Below are 22,279 nucleotides of genomic sequence, written 5' to 3' on the forward strand. Positions count from 1 at the left end.
AATCCCAAAAGTGGGAGGGTCAAAAATCAAAAATAGATAAACCCTATCTATGATTAAGGATAATTAATGTAATTTTTTTGGAAAACGGTTAAAACCATTTCATTAAAATCCCAAAAGTGGGAGGGTCAAAAATCAAAGATAGATAAACCCTAGCTATGATTAAGGATGACAATCAAAAGACCCTAAAAAAACTGATTAGTAACATTCATATATTCTAAAAAACAGAGATTACAAACAGAAAAAACTACATTCAAACCTAACCATCCCAGCCTGGAATTTTTGCATTCCATCTATTTTCATTGAGATGCATTCTTCTCCTTCCTCTTCCTCTTCTTCTTCCTCTTCCTCTAACGATAAAAGGAGATTGTATTGAAGAGAATGGTGAGTATTGTTGATTCTTATTTTGATTCTCTTTGTACGATCCCGTTCTAATTTGATAGAAATAATTATTTTTAAGATTTTCAGGGCTTTTACCTTTATTATCTTCAACTTGAATTTTTGTATTCTTGTCTTTATTATCTTCAGCTTCGACTTCAGACTCCACATCGGTTTTGGAATCTTTTTTATCGGCTTTAGAATTCTCTGTTTTAGCTTTGAAATTCTGGGTGTTTTTCTCTTGAGTTTCCTCAACAACTTGGTGTTCATCTTCTATTTTCATCCTAATCTTTTGCATTACAAAAATTTTTCTTTTCCCTTTACTTTCTTTCTTTCGCTTCTTTTCTTTTTCTTAGAATCCTTCTTGCTTTCTTCCTCTGCATTTTCTTCATTTTTGTCTTTTTTTATCACTATCCTTAACTTCCATAATATGCTCTTCCACTCTTTATTCTTCTGTTTTATTTTCCTGCTTTTTTTCTTCCCGGGCTTTCATGACTTTATATTCTTCCTCAATTGCTTTTGCACATTTGCACATTTAGTACTAACATGTTGGAAAGTATTACAGAAAGCACATCTGTTTGGCCTCCATTCATATGAGATTTCCATGACTATGGGCTTTCCATTCCTATCAACAACTGTCATGTTCTTTTACAGTGTACTTTGAGGATGTACTTCAATGCTTTTTCTAGCAAAAGTAAAGGTGCTCTCCTCCCTTTGTAACTGGGTCCATATATAATGGTTTCCCCAATAGACTAGCAAAGTGACTTAGAGCTTCTCATTATACATGCGTGTTGGGATGTTTCTAAGTTTGAACCATATTTGGGTTATTTCATTTGCCTTTCTTAGAAGGCTCAATTCTTTATACCATCTCTCCAACTTCATATAGTTGGATCCAATATAAGTATGCCCAATTTATAGAATATCATCCAAGTTTGTTCTCTTTTTGAATTGTAAAAAATAGAGATCATGGATGTTTACAGAAACCTTCTCCAGTCCCTTCCGCTCCCATTGTTTCATTAGTGATTCCTTAGTGTTTGGAAAAGATACACGGTTCTTTCCTATGTAGTTCCCAACAACTACATTTTTCCATTCTTTGACGCATTTCTCCTCCACTTCAGTGGACAATTTAAATTCAAAAGAAGAGTTGAAAATCTCAACTTTTGTTTTAAACTCACCCAAGTAGATTTGACCTTTGTATGAATGATCTTCTACTTTCTTTTCTGCATTCTTTTTCAAAACTTCATTTACCTTCCACTTAGAATTGCTCCTGATATTATAAGTCTTTGATTTTGGGGACTTCATTAACTCCCTCATTATTTCCACTGACCAATTTACTATCTTTTCGTATTCTTCCTTCTTCAGTAGGTTCCAATCTTGAAGATAATGTATATTCAATTGGACGGTTGTTTGCTATATTTTCTCTTTGTTGAGCACAATCTCTCATTTATTTGCATGCATCAACAACTTTATGATTTGATTTTTAAGTCCAAAAAGATTTGCTCTTTTATTATACCCAACCTTCTATATTCCTTCATTTCCCCTATTTTCCTGCTGCATTTTCTTCAGAATATATATCTCAGTAATTGGTTCTTTACCTTTGCTACATTCCTGTTTTCATGGATAATTTCTTTATCAATCCTATCGATTTCTTTTTCAGCTACCTCCCTTAAACCTTCCATCACAAACTCTCTAACTTTCTTATTCTTATTGCTTTTCTTTCTTCCCATTTTGATGAATAGCAGAACACAACAACAAAACAAATCAATAACAAAATAGGGTACACTTGAAACCCTAACTATTACAGAATAGGGTAAACTAGAAACCTTAACCTTCCAACCAAGCTTTGCAGATGAATAAAAGACCTAGTTATTAGAGTCGATACCGTGTCGTTCGTGCTGATCGTGTCGATTGTGCCGATCGTGCCGATTGTATAATGTAATTTTATTTTACTTCTTGTAATTTTGTTTATCTCTTATAATTTATCTCCATTTTTCATAAAATAGTAGATGATTAAATCAATCCTTATATACATGATAGAATAAGCAATCTTATTACTCGATAATAGGTCCAATCCAAGTACTAAGCTAAGTAAAATAGAAAAATCACTCACACAAGTATTTAGGGTGAAAAAGTTTGAAACAATAGTATTTACACCTAAACTGTAACAAGTATTGGTCTAATTCTCTTTTGAAGGTTGTTGAACAATTGTAAAACTGAAATTATATCTTTTCTATTTTATGATATAGTTTTTCTAAACTAGTAGATACTAAAAAATAGTTATTTGATCAAAAGATAGAAAAAAATGTCTCAAGAAGAAAATTGTATTGTGTGTTAAAAGACATACATATTCAAATCTTGTATTATAAATCTCGACTTCAATCAATGGGCTCGTTCTCAACTTCCTATTAGTTGATACAAATACTTGATTCTTCTGAATCTTCTTTGAATCTCCCCAAATCTATGCTTGTAGAAATGAGTTTTCTTCGAATCTCCCCAAATCTATGCTTGTAGACATGATTTTAGATGAAAGATAGTTTAAGAAAATTAAAACTATGGAGAAAAAGATTTCAAATGAACATGGATGAAAAGAGAAAATGACATGTTATATTGATCTAAAAAAAGAGTAAAATATATAAAGATTTCATTTCAAAATTTAAATTAATATTTTCTAATATTGTTTTAATTCTTAAAAATCAAAATTTAAAATCCTATTGTGCCATATTTAAAAAATATCTCAAACTGAAGTTGAATTTGAATAAAAAAATCATATTTTTTTTGTGGACTTAATTTATTACGAGGTTAATTAGCATGACCCTTAATGAATTAATTGTTTGAATATATGTATAATTACATAAAATATATTTTATGATATTATCTTACTTGAAATATTTTCAAATAAATTTATAAATATTTTCAGCCCAAACCAAATTCAGAACTAAATCTGGATGTTTTAAAAAAGGACACACACCACAATTATCACACAAAACTTGTGGTGGATTGTTATATATCACCCAATTGATTAAGATTTTGAGTCAAGCATCAAAATTTGATGTGAACTTATGTTCATGCACTTGACTACCAATTGACATAACTTTTCATTAAGACAACCATGCACCATCTCCCTCATTAATCCATTGGCTAAAGTAAAAATATTTCAACCTCATGAACATATATGCTACTTTAACCACAGATAAATCATCCCCGTAATCGATTCTTTTTCCATTCAAATAAATCAACACAATCATAAAATCTACCATTTGAAACCCATTTCTTACTCTCTTGGTTTAAAACAAGTAACCATGAAAAAATTGGAAGAGCTCTCTTTGGTTAGATGAACTTAGAAGACCTAGTAGCCATTATGAGCAATTTCATCATAGTTCTTCAAAGTGCACCATTCGAAAATTGAACCAGGTCTTTACAATGACAGGGTACTATTTTACCACTAGACCTTGATTAAATAAATTTAACGTGATTCTTCAACAAGAAAAACCTCCTAAACAATCAATCAATCATATCACATATCTCCTTCTTTTAGTGAAGGAAATTCTCATAAACAATGTTCCATTTGACAATTAATATAAATATTTTACCACCAATCAATCCTATCACATATCTCATTCTACTGGTAATTGCCCTAACACAAAAAATCACATACAAGAAAAACCTCATAAATAATGTTCCATTTGATACTAACTATCAACATTTGATCACCATTATCTTTTATCTATCCTTTGTCTAAATGATACTCTCTTGGTCTAAAATAAGTAACAATGATAAAAAAAGGGTAAGCAAAAAGAAGAACTAAGAAGCCTAATTTTTATAATAAAATTCAGATAAAAATGGCAAACCCTTGTAAACCATTGTTATAATAAAGATAATATATTTATAAAATATTATCATAATATGATAAATTGTGATAATATCAATATTATATTATTATATTACATTAGTTTCTTATAAGTTCAATGTAATGTCTATATAATATATAGACATAACCTATGTAATCAAAATATCATTCAATACGATTCAAGTTATACAAGTGGAGCGAGGAACTTAATACTAATCATAGACCACTTAAACTTGAACAAATCTGGGTGAATTTCAAGAATGTTCTACCACACCTGTGCAACCCAATGGGCCTGACCTATATTTCAAGCATTATAGGTAAACTACTTATGTTTGACCCAACAATGGAAGGCTACGAGCATGCATCTGTGGCCAGAGTTAGTGTCGAAATCCATTCAAATAGCTCTCTTCCAATTAAGCTTGAACTTAAAGATAGACTGAGAAATTTATTTGACATTGGAGTACAATACGAATGGAAACCAAATTAATGTATATGGTGTAGCACTTTCACACACGCTACGAATAAATGTCCAGTCAATAATAATCTAAAATTGAAGGCCAATAACAATGTTCAGGAAGGCAGTATCAATGACTCTAACCAGGCTCAGGTTGAGAGAAATGTGAACAGGTCTGAACTTAATATCAATGAACACATTGATAATGATAGGATGGACAACCAAAATCAAGAATAGATAAGGATAAGGAAGAAGATAGGAAAAAGAATGAAGTGGGTAAGGGTACAAGCTGGCCCTACTAACGCTGATCCTATCAGTCATGTTCAGGGCACCGGTCCTAGGGATTCTGTTTTCTTAAGAATAGGTCATGTTCAAAACGTCGATCCTGGTCAGGATATCGGTCCTGATAAAGCTGGACATAGCCACACCATTCCTAGAGTTTCTCATAATGCTACCGTACCTAGCCATATTGACCATGTTAAGCCTAGTCCTGGACTTGCTGATCCAGATACTACTCAAGCTATCGGACTTACTACTACCGGTCCTGATGAAAAATGTTCTGGTTCTAAAGTTTCTGGAATTCAAAGATCTATGGGACGGGGAATACTTGGCCCATATGAAACAAACAAAATTAGGTCTAATGGCACTCTAATAAGTCGTGAGTTCACTCTTCACAATTCTAGGAATGCAAGAAGGAACTAAAAAAGCAATGTCATTAGAATTCTAAATGACCCGATCCATGGGCTTAAAGCCACCTTTCGAGATAATGAACAAGAAAATCCTGGACAAAAAAATATTGAACAACCCGGATCCAGAAGCCACCGACTCTATAACGGGAGAAGATGAGATCTATGTGAGACAAACCCCACTCAATGTGAATAGTATTCCATGTAATCAAGTTGTAGCCATTGAGGATAGCGAGACAAGTGATGCTTACGATTTCTCTGATGAAGAGGTCTAGGACAGTCTAGAAAGTCAGGAACCCAACACTTATATCTATTCATGAATATAGTGACATGGAACATAATGGGATTCAATGACCCTCTGAAATGCAAAGAAATCAGGAGGATCATTGAGAATCAGACGATCACTATTATGGGTATTCTTGAGACAAAAGTCAAAAGCCGGAACGTTGAGAAGGTTAGCAAGCTGTGTATTGATAGCAGCTGGGAAATCATTCACAACTCAAATGATAAACGGGCAGAATCTGGGTTATCTGGGATAACAAAGTTACTGAGGTCATGACTCTATTTTTGAATGATCAAGCAATCCTGGTGAAGGTTAAAGACATAATCACAAGAATCTTGTTTAATCTTTCTATTGTTTATGCTAGCAACTCAAGCACTGATAGAAGACTCCTATGGAATTGTCTTAGAAACTGGATCGGTAGTGATAAATCTTGGACTGTCCTTGGTGATTACAACGTAACTAGAAACGAATCTGATCGTAGCCTAGAATCTGAAATAACTCGGGATATGATTGACTTTAATGACTGTATCAAAGATATGGGTTGTATCGAGCCTACTAATTCTGGGAATTTCTTCACTTGGTCTTCTACGAGAGGGAATGAGCAAATTAGAAGAAGTAGAATTGACAGATGTCTGGTAAATAAGAACTGGATTAACCAACTTCCGAGAAGTCAACTTCATGTTCTGAATCCGGGTATATCTGATCACTGCCCGATTAAATTATTCTGGGAAAAGGAAGAAAGGTTCAAAAGGCCCTTAAATTTTTTCAATTTCTGGATGGAAAACGACAAATTCAAGGGTATTCTCGAAAGCGTATGGTCTACAGATGTTAGAGGATCCAACATGTACAGAGTTTCTGAGAAGCTTAAACTCTTGAAGAATCATCTCCAAAGCTTTGACAAGAAGAAGTTTAACAATATCTCCAATAGAGTTCTGGTTGCTAGAGAAGAATTGGAAGAAGTTCAGAAAAAGGTTATTAAGGGATGATAATGATGAACAACTCAATGAAACAGAAAGGGATGCGCTTGAAAATTTCAGGAAGCTGAGTCTTCTTGAAGAGAATTTTATTAGACAGAAATCAAGAGAGACCTGGCTCTCATTGGGTGACAAAAACACAATTTTCTTCTACAGAAAATGCAAGACTAGAAACATGAGAAACAATGTATACAGGCTGAAGAATGATGATGGTGAATATGTTCAAGGTCAAAAAGGGTGTACTAGATTTGACTATCAATTTCTATAAGCAGCTTATGGGTACAAGAAAGCAGCATCAAAGTCACCTAAATACCTTGTATCAGATTATTGATAGGAAAATTTCTGTAGAAGATAGTCGCGAGTTGATAAGGGTGGTCACAAGGGTTGAGGTTAAAGAAGCTCTATTTAGTATTGATGGGAATAAAAGCCCGGGTCCTGATGATTTAATGCACAGTTCTTCAAAGACAATTGGTCGGTTATGGGTAAAGACGTTATTGATGGGGTTTTGGAGTTTTTCAAGAACAGGAAGATGTTAAAGCAATGAAATACACCGGTCTTAACCTTGATCCCCAAAACTGCGGTACCTGAGAAAGTACAAGATTTCAGACCAATTTCCTGTTGCAATGTGATTTATAAAATAATTTCAAAAATCATTTCTAAACGATTTAAAAATGTCATAGGAAAAATTATAAATCTTAACCAATCTGCATTCATCCCCGGTAGGACAATCTCTCATAATATTCTTCTCATGTAGAACCTTTTAAAAGGCTACGGGAATAAGAAAATATCCCCGAGAGTGGCTTTCAAAATAGATATCAAGAAAACTTCCGACTCTGTTAGATGGGAAGCCATTCGAGACTTTCTAGTTATATATGCTTTTCCTATGATTTTTATTGATTGGATTATGTAGTGCGTTTCATCATCCTACTTTGTTGTTATTGTCAATGGAGTCCACGGAGGCTATTTCAAGGGTGAAAACGGGGTAAGGCAAGGGGACCCCTCTCTTCTTACCTTTTCGTGGCTATCATGGCGATTTTTGAGAGCATCTTCGCGATTTTTCGAAAGAATCGTCCATACATCTTTCACCCATTCTGTGAGGTAGAGGAGGTAACCAATTTATTCTTTGTTGACGATTTGTTCATTCTAGCGCACGCAGACATTGATTCCATTAAAACTATTAGGGCTGCACTAACGTTCTTTTCTGAGGTTACAAGTTTAACTATTAATGAAAGAAAAAGTGTGGCATTTTATGGAGGCGTAAATGATGAAACGAAGCAGGACATCTTCAACATCATGGGCATCAAGGAAGGAAGTTTTCCCATAAGGTACTTAGGAATTCCGTTAACTACGAAGTAGATCAAGATCTCACACTGCAAGCCGCTGATTGAAAAGGTAAAAAACACGATATCTGGCTGGGCAGCGAAAAAAACTTTCTTATGCAGGGATGATCGAACTTATCAAAACAGTGGTCATGTGCATAGTTGGCTACTAGGCGCAGCAAATGGTCATTTCGAAGAAGGTAATGAAGGAGCTCGATACACTAATGAGGAAATTTATCTGGGGCAGTAGCGGAAGAGGAGGAAAAAAAGTCAAATGGACCGCTCTCTGCAAACCAAAGGACGAGGGAGGCATCGACTTGAAGAACTGTATCGAGTGGAACAAGACTCTCACCTTCAAGCATCTGTGGGCTTTAGAGCGCAATCAAGAGTCACTATGGATCAAATGGGTGCATACGAGGTTTATGAAATACGAAACCATCATCTGGACCTGCAAAATTCATGAAGGTATGAGCTGGTCTCTAAAAAAGATTCTTAAACTAAGAAGCGATATTGCAGATCTTTATGACATCTGGCTAGGGGACGGGAAAGGCACTCTATTCTGGAACGACCCCTGGTTCGAAAACCAGCCTATCATCCACAAGAAGGAGTTTCAAAATACCCGCATCAGAAGGGACTACACAGAAGCGAAAATCAGAGACATTAAAGACGGAAATTGAGACTCACTCCTGAGAAGAAATCCAGAAGGACAGAGGATACTTGATCATATAAGTAACATACAAGTGCACGACAGACCGAATATTCATGAATGGAAAGGTGAGGACAATGGGAAGCTGGTATTAAAGAAAATATGGGAGGTAACCTGGGAAAAAGCACATAAAGTAGAATGGGCTCCTCTTGTATGGTCAACGAAGATTATCCCTAGACACCAGTTCATCCTATGGCTCGCCTTCTGAGAAAGACTCAACACTCGTGATCGTATCAGCAAGTATATGAGCATCCCGGACACGAACTATCTTCTATGTAGAAGAAATGAAGAAACCATAGATCACCTATTTGGGAGCTGCTTTATTGCTTCAGAGCTTTGGAACAGATTCTATAAAAGGCTGGAGCTGATCAGTTTCTCGAGCGAATGAAATGAAATCAAAGATGCAACACTACTCAAAGCCAAGGGAAATAGATTTGCAACAAGCGTGTTCAAGTGCGGCTTTGGAGCAGTGATGTATAACATTTGGCAAGAATGGAATGCAAGGGTATATGACAGAACCCATAGGAGCGTTGAAGAGTTATGGAAAGATATTGTATCGGATTGCAGCGCCCTCGCAGGAATGTGGACAAGAATTCCAAGCACGGAGCAGAATTGGAATATCTATAGGAACTGGAATTTACCATTTTTTAAACTCACTAGAATTGAAAGAATTGTAATCAGATAATTCATTTACGTTTTTAGCTTTTACTCAGAATGTTACGACTTCAAAATCATTCTAGGCCTGTCTAGAATGATCTCTTAAACTCGTGGTTTTTTTCCCATTTTTGTGAATTTTTAATGAAATGACGCTAAGTCATTTTCCCAAAAAAAAAAAAAAATATCATTCAATACAATCTCTTTCTCTCTCTTATGACATGATATCAGAGCTAGAGTTTTTTTCTTAAGCTACAAAATTTAGTCTTCCGCTACTTCCATCAATGATTACTTTATCCATTGATGGAAGCTCCAATAATAATAATTATTATATTTTTTAATAATTTTTTTTCTTTCAAATATTTCTATTGATGTTCTTATTTTCTTCGACAATCATATTTTTAAGAGTTTTTTTTCAGTTATAGTTTTATTCCAGTAATCAATGCCCATAATTTTATTGATCTTAATCAAATCATATGCGTGCTTCTTTACTGATTAATTAGTCAACATACTACTATCGTTATGATTTATTTTATTTTCAGGAGTTGTTTCACCCCAACATTCCATGCCCATGGGATTCTACATTATTCGTTGGTTTTATTTCAGGAAACACACTTTTATTCCGTCGTTGGATGTATTTCAAGAATCACAAGTAAATTCGGTTGTTGTTTCACCCCAACATTTAATGACCATGGAATTCTACATTCTTCGTTGGTTTATTAGTCAACACACTACAATTTTTTAACTAGATGGAGCTCACGAGTTTATGAAGCTTGAAGAATACATCATCAATATTTTAACATCTCGTCTTTAACCTCAAGTTGTTCATGTTTTTTTCATTTTGAGTTTGAGGAGGGTTGTTATAATATAAAGATAATATATTTGTAAGATATTATCATAATATAATTAATGGTGATAATATCAATATTATATTAGTTTTCTTTTAAGTTTAATGTAATATCTATATAATAGACATAAACTATGTAACCAAAATATCATTCAATACAATCTATTTATCTCTCTTCTAACAACCATTATAGGAAAATTTCGTCGTGGTTCTTGAACAAGTGCACCAACCGGAATTGAACTCAGGTTTGAACTAATGGTGCTTGATGAACAAAATTTAACGTGGTTTTTCAATAATAAAAACCTCATAAATAATCAATCCCATCACATTTATCCGTCTTTTAGCTAAGGAAAACCTCCTAAACAATGTTCCATTTGACAATTACTATCAATATTTTACTACCAATCAATCCTATCAAATATCTCATTTTACTAGTAATTGCTCCCAACACAAAAAAACCCACATATAAGAAAAACCTCCAAAATAATGTTATATTTAACACTTACAATGATAAAAAAGAAGGGCAAAGCAAACTTCATCATGAATTTGAATAAGTGCACCAGTTAGAAATTGAACCCAGGTCTATATCGTGAGAGGATATTAATCTACTACTAGACCATTGGTGCTTGATGGGAAAATTTTAACTTGGTTACTCAATCAAAAAACCTCATAAACAATCAATTCTATAACATATCTTCTTCTTTTAGCGAAGGAAATTCTCCTAAAAAATGTTCCATTTGACAATTACTATAAATATTTTACCACCAATCAATCAATCCTATCACATATCTCATTCTATTGGTAATTTCCCCCAACACAAAAAAACTACACACAAGAAAAACCTCTTAAATAATGTTACATTTGACATTAACTATCAACATTTTATCACCATTACCTTTTATCTATCCTTTGTCAAAATGATAATCTCTTGGTTTAAAACAAGTAACCATGATAAGAATAAAAGAAGGGAATACAAAAGGAAGAACTCATAAGCCTAATTATCATCATACAAATCGAATGAACATGGCAAACCCTTATAATCCATTATAGACAAATTTCATCATGGTTCTGAACAAGTGCACTGGTAGGGAATTGAACTCGGATATGTACCATGACAATAAATTCTATAACATATCTCCTTCTTTTAGCCAAGGAAAACCTCCTAAAAAATGTTCCATTTGACAATTACTATAAATATTTTACTACCAATCAATCAATCCTATCACATATCTCATTCTACTGGTAATTGCCCCCAACACAAAAAACTACCTACAAGAAAAACCTCCTAAATAATGTTCCATTTGACAGTAACTATCAACATTTTATCACCATTATCTTTTATCTATCCTTTGTCAAAATCATACTCTCTTGGTTTAAAATAAGTAACCATGATAAGATTAAAAGAAGGGAATACAAAAAGGAAAAACTCAGAAGCCTAATTATCATCATACAAATCGAATGAACATGGAAAACCCTTATAAGCCATTAGAGACAAATTTCATCATGGTTCTGAACAAGTGCACTTGTAGGGAATTGCACCCGGGTATGTACCATGACAGGGGTACTATTCTAATAGGGGTTCTTCATCAAGAAGTACCTCCTAAAAATCAATACTATCACATATCTAATTCTACTGGTAATTACCCTCAACATAATAAAAACCCACATAAAAGAAAATACCTTCTAAATAATGTTCTATTTAACACATACTATCAACATTTTATCACCAATATATATTTTCTATCCTTTGTCAAAATGATACCCTCTTAGTTTAAAATAAGTAACCATGATAAAACAAGAAGGGAAAATAAAATGGAAGAACTGAAAGCCTAATTTTCATCCTACAAATCATATGAATATGACATACCTTTATAAGCCATTAGTGGTCAATTTCACCATGGTTCTTGAAAAAGTGAACCAAGAGGGAATTGAACCGAGTTTACCTTGGTAGGGTATTATTCTACCATTAGACCAGGTTGAACAAAATTTTACATGGTTCTTCAACAAGAAAAACCTCCTAAACAATCAATCCTATCACATATCTCCTTGTTTTAGACAAGGAAAACTGCCTAAAAATAATTCCATTTGACATTTACTATCAACATTTTACCACCAATCAATCCTATCACATATCTCGTTCTACTTGTAATTGCCCCAATAAAAAAACACCAACATAAAAGAAATACCTCCTAAATAATATTCTATTTGAAACTTACTATCAACATTTTATCACCACTATCTTTTATCTACCGTTTGTCAAAATGACACTCTCTTGGACTCAAAACAAGTAACCATGATAAAAATAAGAAGGTAAAAAAAAAAGGAAGAACTCAGAAGCCTAAATATCATCATACAAATCGAATGAATATGGCAGAACTTTATAAGCCATTAAAGAAAAATTTCATCATGGTTCTTGAATAAGTGCACCAGCCGGTTAATGAACCTAAGTATGTACCCTAGTAATATTGTACCACTAGACCACTAGTGCTTCATGAACAAAATTTAACGTAGTTCTTTATCAAGAAAAACCTCCTAAAAAACAGAACATATCACATATACCTCCTTCATTTAGCCATGGAAAACCTCCTAAACAAATTTTCACTTGACAATTAAGATAAATTTTTTACCACAAATCAATCCTATCACATATCTCATTCTACTAGTAATTTTCCTAAACACCCAAAACCCACATACAAGAAAAACCTCCTAAATAATGTACCATTTGACACTTACTAAAAATATTTATCACCATTATCTTCCATCTATCATTTGTCAAAATGATACTCTCTTGGTCTAAAACAAGTAACCATGATAAAAAAAAAAAAATAAGGGAATACATAGAAGCCTATATGTCATTATAAGAGTCAAATGAAGATGAAATACCCTTCTAAGCCATTAAAGGCAAATTTCATCATGGTTCTTGAACAAGTGCCAAGGCTAGGAATTGAAATTGGGTCTATATACTCGTGGAAGGTACTATTCTACCACTAGAATTGTTGAACAAAATTTCACGTTGTTCTTCAACAAGAAAAACCTCTTAAACAATCAATCCTATCACATATCTCATTCTTATAACAAAGAAAAACCTCCTAAACAACTTTTCATTTGAAAATTAATATAAATATTTTACTACCAATCAATCCAATGACACATCTCATTCTATTGATAATTTCCCCAAACACAAAAAAAACCCTCTTGAAAGAAAAACCTCCTCAATAATGTTCCATTTGACACTTAATATCAACATTTAATCACCATTATATTTTATCTTTCCTTTGTCAAAATGATACTCTTTTGGTCTAAAACAAATAACCATGATAAAAAAAGAAAAAACAAAAAGGAAGAACTCAAAAGCCTAATCGCTATAAATATTTTACCACCAATAAATCCTACCACATATCTCATTCTATTTGTAATAACCCCAACACAAAAAAACAACCACATATGACCTCCTAAATAATGTTTCATTTGACAGTTACTATCAACATTTTATCACCATTATCTTTTATCTATCATTTGTCAAAATGATACTCTCTTGGTCAAAAAGTAACAATAATAAAAAAGAAGGAAAAATAAAAAGGAAGAAATCAGAAACCTAATTGTCATCATACAAATTAGATGAACATGTCCAACCCTTGTAAGTCATTAGATACAAATTTCATCATGGTTCTTGAACAAGTGCACTAGCTAGGAATTGAATGCGTGTCTATACCGTGGTAGGTACTATTTTACCACTAGACCACTAGGGCTTGATGAATTAAATTTATCGTGGTTCTTCACAAGAAAAACCTCCTAAACAATCAATCCTATCATATCTCATTCTTTTAACCAAGGAAACCCTCCTAAACAATGTTCCATTTGAAAATTAATATAAATATTTTACCACCAATCAATCCTATGACATATCTCATTCTATTGGTAATTGCTCCCAACACAAAAAAACATACTTTAAAGAAAAACCTCCTAAATAATGTTCCATTTCACACTTAATATCACCATTTTATCACGATTATATTTTATCTATCTGTTGTCAAAATGATACTCTCTTGGTCAAAAACAAGTAACAATAATGAAAAAAGAAGGAAAAACAAAAAGAAATAACTGAGATGCCTAATTGTCATCATACAAATTAGATAAACATGGCAGACCCTTGTAAGCCATTAGAGACAAATTTCATCATGGTTCATGAACAAGTTCACTAACCAGGAATTGAACCCAGGTCTATACCATGGCAGGTACTATTCTACCACTAGACCATTAGTGTTTGATGAACTAAATATATCGTGGTTGTTCAACAAGAAAAACCTCCTAAACAACCCAGCATATCACATATACCTCCTTCTTTTAGACATGGAAAATAATGTACACCATGTTTCATTTGACAATTATTATAATTTTATTACCACAAATCAAAATCACATATATAATTATGCTTGTAATTCCATAAATAAAAAATACCACATACAAGAAAAACCTCATAAATAATGTTCCATTTGACACTTATTATCAATATTTTATCATCATTATCTTTAATCTATCATTCGTAAAAATATACTCTCTTGGTCTAAAACAAGTAACCATGATAAAAAAAATAAGGGAACACAAAAAAGGAAGAACTCAGAAGCCTAATTATCATCTTACAAATTAGATGAACATGGCAGACCCTTGTAAGCCATTAAAGAAAAATTTCATCATAGTTCTTGAACAAGTGCACTAGCTGGGAATTGAACCAGACTGTTGCAGGTAATATTTTACCACTAGACCATTGGTGCTTGATGGTTTAAATTTATCGTGGTTATTCAACAAGAAAAACCTCCTAAATAACCCGACATATCACATATACCTCCTTTAAGATATGAAAAACCTCGTAAACAATGTTTCATTCGACAATTATGATAACTATATTACCACAAATCAATCCTATCACATATCTCATTTTACTTACAATTTCCCTAAACAAAAAAACCACATACAAGAAAAACCTCATAAATAATGTTCAATTTGACACCTACTATCAATATTTTATCACCATTATCTTTTATCTATCCTTTCTCAAAATGATATTCTCTTGGTCTAAAATAAGTAACCATGATAAAAAAAATAAGGGAATACAAAAAGGACAAGGCATATTTTAGACATGATTCTTGAAGAAGTACAAAAGCAAGGAATTGAACAAGGGTGTATATACCCAGGGCAATGTACTATTCTACCACTAGACTTGATGAACCTAATTTCACGTTGCTCTTAAACAATTAATCCTATCACATATCTCATTATTTTAGTAAGGAAAACCTCCTAAAAAATTATCCATTTGAAAATTAATATAAATATTTTACCATTAATCAATCCTATGACATATCTCATTCATTCTATTGGTAATTGCCCTCAACACAAAAAATAACCCACTTGAATGAAGAACCTCCTAAATAATGTTCCATTTGACACTTAATATCAACATTTTATCACCATTATTTTTTATATATCTTATGTCAAAATGATACTATCTTGATAAAAAACAAGTAACAATAATAAAAAAAAGAAGGATAAACAAAAAGAAAGAACTCAGATGCCTAATTGTCATCATACGAAATTATATGAAAATGGCAGACCCTTGTAAGCCATTAAAGACAAATTTCATCATGATTCTTGAAAAAGTCCATTAGCTGGGAATTGAACCTGGATCTATACCATGGCAGGTACTGTTTTAGCACTAGACCAATGGTGCTTGATAATTTAAATTTATCGTAGTTATTCAACAGGAAAAACTTCCTAAATAACCCGACATATCACATAGACCTTCTTTTAGATATGGAAAACATCGTAAACAATGTTTCATTTGACAATTACGATAACTATAGTACCACAAATAAATACTACCACATATCTCATTTTTACTTTCAATTTCCCTAAACAAAAAAACCCACATACAAGAAAAACCTCATAAATAATGATCCATTTGACACTTATTATCAATATTTTATCACCATTATCTTTTATCTATTATTTGTAAAAATGATACTCTCTTGGTCTAAAACAAGTAACCATGATAAAAATAAAATAAGGGAACACAAAAAGGAAGAACTCATAAGCCTAATTGTCATCATACATGTCAAATGAAGATGGAATACCCTTTTAAGCCATTAAAAGAAAATTTAAACTTGTGCCAATAGACATATAGCAGTGTACTATTCTACCACTAGACTTGAAGAACCAAATTTCACGTTTCTCTTAAATAATCTATCCTATCACTTATCTCATTCTTTTAGACAAGGAAAACCTCTTAAACAATTTTCTATTTGAAAATTAATATAAATATTTTACCACCAATCAATCATATTACTTATCTCATTCTATTGGTAATTGCCCCCAACACAAAAAAAACACTTGAAAGAAAAACCTCCTAAATAATTTTCCATTAGACACTTAATATCAACATTTTATCACCATTATCTTTAATCTATCTTTTGTCAAAATGATACTCTCTTGGTCTAAAACAAGTAACCATGATAAAAAAAAATAAGGGAACACAAAAAGGAAGAACTCAGAAGCATAATTGTCATCGTACAAATTAGATGAACATGGCTGACCCTTGTAAGCCATTAAAGACAAATTTCATCATGGTTCTTGAACAAGTGCACTAGCTGGGAATTTAACCCGGGTCTATACTGTGGCATTTACTATTTTACCACTAGACCATTGGTGCTAGATGATTTAAATATATCGTGGTTATTCAACAAGAAAAACCTCCTAAAAACCCAGCATATCACATGTACCTCCTTTTAGATATGAAAAACCTCGTAAACAATGTTTTATTTGACAATTACGATAACTATATTACCACAAATCAATACTATCACATATCTCATTTTCCTTAAAATTTCCCTAAACAAAAAAAACCCACATACAAGAAAATCCTCATAAATAATGTTCCATTTGACACCTACTATCAATATTTTATCACCATTATCTTTTATCTATCCTTTGTCAAAATGATATTCTCTTGGTCTAAAACAAGTAACCATGATAAAAAAAATAAGGGATTAAAAAAAGGACAAGGCATATTTTAGACATGTTTCTTGAAAAAGTACACAAGCTAGGAGTTGAACCAGGGTCTATAGACCTAGGGCATGGTACTATTCTACCACTAGACAAATAGACTTGATGAACCTAATTTCACATTGCTATTAAACAATCAATCCTATCATATATCTCATTCTTTTAGTAAGGAAAACCTCCTAAAAAATTTTCCATTTGAAAATTAATATTAATATTTTACCACTAATCAATACTATGACATATCTCATTCTATTGGTAATTGCCCTCAACATAAAAAAAATCCACTTGAATGAAGAACCTCCTAAATAATGTTCCGTTTGACACTTAATATCAACATTTTATCACCATTATCTTTTATCTATCTTTTGTCAAAATGATACTCTCTTGGTCGAAAACAAGTAACAATAATGAAAACAGAAGGAAAAACAAAAAAAAGAACTCAGAAGCCTAATTGTCATCATACAAATTAGATGAACATGGCAGACCCTTGTAAGCCATTAGAGACAAATTTCATCATGGTTCTTGAACAAGTGCACTATACCGTGGCAGGTACTATTTTACCACTAGACCACTAGTGCTTGATGAACTAAATTTATTGTGGTTCTTTAACAAGAAAAACCTCCTAAACAACCCAGCATATCACATATACCTCCTTCTTTTAGTTATGGAAAACAATGTACACTATGTTTTTATATTACCACAAATCAATCCTATCACATATCTCATTATACTTGTATTTTCCTAAACAAAAAATACCCACATACAAAAAAACCTCATAAATAATGTTTCATTTGACACTTACTATAAATATTTTATCACAATTATCTTTAATCTATCATTTGTAAAAATGATACTCTCTTGGTCTAAAATAAGTAACCATGATAAAAAACAAGGAAACACAAAAAGGAAGAACGCATAAGCCTAATTGTCATCATACAAGTCAAATGAAGATGGCATACCCTTTTAAGTCATTAAAAGCAAATTTCAACATGGTTCTTGAAAAAGTACATAAGCTAGAAATTGAACTTGGGTCTATAGATATGTGGAAGGGTTCAATTCTACCACTAAACCATTAGACTTGATGAACCAAATTTCAGGTTGCTCTTAAACAATAAATCCTATCACATATCTCATTCTTTTAGCCAAGGAAAACCTCCTAAACAATGTTCCATTTCAAAATTAATATAAATATTTTACCACCAACCAATCCTATGACATATCTTATTCTATTGTTAATTGCTCCCAACACAAAAAAAAACTACTTGAATGAAAAACCTCCTAAATAATGTTTCATTTCACACTTAATATCAACATTTTATCACCATTATCTTTTATCTATCTTTTGTCAAAATGATACTCTCTTGGTCAAAAACAAGTAACAATAATGAAAAAAGAATGAAAAACAAAAAGAAAGAACTCAGATGACTAATTGTCATCATACAAATTAGATGAACATGGCAGACCCTTGTAAGCCATTAGAGACAAATTTCATCATGGTTCTTGAACAAGTGCACTTGTCGGGAATTGAACCCGGGTCTATACCGTGGCAAGTACTATTCTACCACTAGAGTTTGATGAACTAAATATATCGTGGTTCTTCAACAAGAAAAATCTCCTAAACAACCCGTCATATCACATATACCTCCTTTTAGACATGAAAAACAATGTACACCATGTTTCATTTGACAATTACTATAATTATATTACCACAAATCAATCTTATCACATATCTCATTATACTTGTAATTTCCTAAACAAAAAATACCCACATACAAGAAAAACCTCATAAATAATGTTCCATTTGATACTTACTATCAATATTTTATCACCATTATCTTTAATCTATCATTTGTAAAAATGATACTCTCTTGGTCTAAAACAAGTAACCATGAAAAAAAGATATGGGAACACAAAAAGGATGAACTCATAGCCTAATTGTCATCATACAAATTAGATGAACATGGCAGACCCTTGTAAGCCATTAAAGACAAATTTCATCATGGTTCTTGAACAAGTGCACTAGATAGTAATTGAACCCGGGTCTATACCGTAGCAGGTACTATTTTACCAATAGACCATTGGTGCTTGATGATTTAAATTTATCGTGGTTATTCAACAAGAAAAACCTCCTAAATAACCCAACATATCACATATACCTCCTTTTAGATATGGAAAACCTCGTAAACAATGTTTCATTAGACAATTACGATAACTATATTACCAGAAATCAATTCTATCACATATCTCATTTTACTTGCAATTTCCCTAAACAAAAAAAAAAACCCACATAACAGAAAAACCTCATAAATAATGTTCCATTTGACACCTACTATCAATATTTTATCACCATTATCTTTTATCTATCCTTTGTCAAAATGATACTCTCTTGGTCTACAACAACTAACCATAATAAAAAAAAAATAAGGGAATAAAAAAAGGACAAGGCTAATTTTAGACATGTTTCTTGAACAAGTACACAAGCTAGGAATTGAACCAGGGTCTATAGGCAGGGTACTATTCTACCACTAAACCACTAGACTTGATGAACCTAATTTCACGTTGCTCTTAAATAATCAATCCTATCCCATATCTCATTTTTTAGCAAGGAAAACCTCCTAAAATGTTCCATTTGAAAATTAATATAAATATTTAACCAATAATAATATCTTATAACATATATCATTCTATTTGTAATTGCCCTCAACACAAAAAAAAAAACCCACCTGAATGAAAAACCTCATAAATAATGTTTCATTTGACACTTAATATCAACATTTTATCACCATTATCTTTAATATATCTTTTGTCAAAATGATACTCTCTTAGTCAAAAACAAGTAACAATAATGAAAAAAGAAGGAAAAGGAAAAATAAAGAACTCAGAAGCCTAATTGTCATCATACAAAATAGATAAACATGTGCACTAGCCAGACGGGAATTTAAACTAAATTTATTGTGGTTCTTTAAAAAGAAAAACTTCCTAAACAACCCATCATATCACATATACCTCCTTCTTTTAGCCATGGAAAATAATGTACACTATGTTTGATTTGATAATTACGATCATTATATTACCACAAATCAATCCTATCACATATCTCTTTATACTTGTAATTTCCTAAATAAAAAATACCCACATACGAGAAAAACCTCATAAATAATGTTCCATTTGACACTTACTATCAATATTTTATTACCATTATCTTTTATCTATTATTTGTAAAAATGATACTCTCTTGGTCTAAAACAAGTAACCATGATAAAAAAAAAATAAGGGAACACAAAAAGGAAGAACTCATAAGCCTAATTGTCATCATACATGTCAAATGAAGATGGCATACCCTTTTAAGCCATTAAAATAAAATTTCAACTTGTGCAAATAACATGTGGCAGTGTACTATTCTGCCAAAAATGAAAATTTCAACTTGTGCAAATAACATGTGGCAGTGTACTATTCTACTGTTGGAATTTATGGGTCACTATTATAATAAATAATTGTGTAAATGTCATCTTTTAATTAAGCCAAAATAATGTGATCTAATTAGAAATCAAGTTTATAGGCTTATGGGTGTATTTGTCATAAATATAAAGTGAGGATACCTAAGTGAACTTTCTAATTTTATGAAGGGGCTAAATTAGAAATGTTTAAACCAAAATAACTAACATTATGGTTATTTTGTAACGGTATGGTCCCCAATTGATGTACTATTCAATTTCCTCTTTGCGTCCCCATCAACAGAGAGAGAGAAAACAAATTTGACGTACTCATCAATTGGAAGATCCATTCCACTTCTAAAGGAAGAGAAAACTAAAGAATCTTTCAAATATAAGGAAAGAGATGACGAGTACAGGTACGCTTCTTTTCTCATATATATTATTAGGATTTAATTCAGATAATCTAACAATTGGTATCAGAGTCATCCTAATTTAATTATGTGAGAAATTATATGGGGATAGATATATATATGCATATTTAATTATGTGAGAAATTATATTGATGTAGATATAATATACAGATTTAATTATATGATAAATTATATCGGTGTAGATAACATATTAAGATTTAATTATGTGAGGAGAAAATTATATCGGGTGTAGATATATGCAGATTTATATGCATGTTGATTAATATGAAATTATATGCATTCAATTTATATGCATGAAATTAATATGCATGAATTTATATGTTATATGCATGCTGATAATAAAAGCATGTTATTAGGAATATATATATATATATATTAATTTGTGATAATTTCAAATAAATTTGGTGAAAATATAAAGATTTAGGGTTAAACAGAGGAATTGTTTTTTGTTAAAATTTAGGGATATTAAGATTCTCTCCTAAGTCAACTATTTAGATTATTGATTGATATAATATATAATATATTATAAATCTTAAGAGAGAATTGAGGAATATATAATTTATTAGGTATAATTTATTTTATTTCACAATAAAATTAAATTAAACTATATGTCATTTATCATAACAAAATAATATGTTTATTCAGAAAATAATATATTATTGATTTTGGGTATATACAATAATATATATGACATTTAAATTCAAAATTAATGATATTATAGTTCATTAATTGAATTGTATTCATTGATACAAATAATCACCAAAGTGACAATGTTTGTTGAAATTGATTCAATAAAATTTTGAATGTAAGTATTGTGTAATTCATGTGATTATATTATTTGATCCAAAGATTGATAATTAATTGACTGAATTACATAAATACTTGTGATGATAAACATGTAATAATTATAAAGTCATATTTATGTGAATAATTAATCTATCCAAAGATAGATTTTATTATTTGACATGTCTTATTATTAATGTTTGATCATTACAACAAAATACTATTAGCAATTAATATTACTGTCCAAAGACTTGATATTAATGTTGTGTTAAGTATTTTGAGATGGGATAAATCATAATTTGAATTTAATTGTTACTTAATATTATAGTCATGAGCATGTTATTAATGTAATTTATTATTATTATTTTTTTTATGAGTACAGCTGTTGCTACTGTATCTGTATCTGCTAATGTTAATTCAATTTCGATCC

At 31.6% G+C, this 22,279-nt stretch overlaps 2 non-coding genes across 2 annotated transcripts; both read right to left on the minus strand.

Moving 5' to 3' along the window:
• Window positions 1-17,636: 17,636 nt before the first annotated feature.
• Window positions 17,637-17,723, minus strand: LOC124923186. Its single transcript, XR_007098194.1, has one exon. It is a non-coding gene; the product is annotated as a small nucleolar RNA snoR114 (small nucleolar RNA).
• Window positions 17,724-18,614: 891 nt separating this feature from the next.
• Window positions 18,615-18,701, minus strand: LOC124923185. The gene has a single exon (XR_007098193.1). It is a non-coding gene; the product is annotated as a small nucleolar RNA snoR114 (small nucleolar RNA).
• Window positions 18,702-22,279: the final 3,578 nt, after the last annotated feature.

Source organism: Impatiens glandulifera, chromosome 1 (genome assembly GCF_907164915.1).
Source record: "Impatiens glandulifera chromosome 1, dImpGla2.1, whole genome shotgun sequence".
Lineage (NCBI taxonomy): Eukaryota > Viridiplantae > Streptophyta > Magnoliopsida > Ericales > Balsaminaceae > Impatiens > Impatiens glandulifera.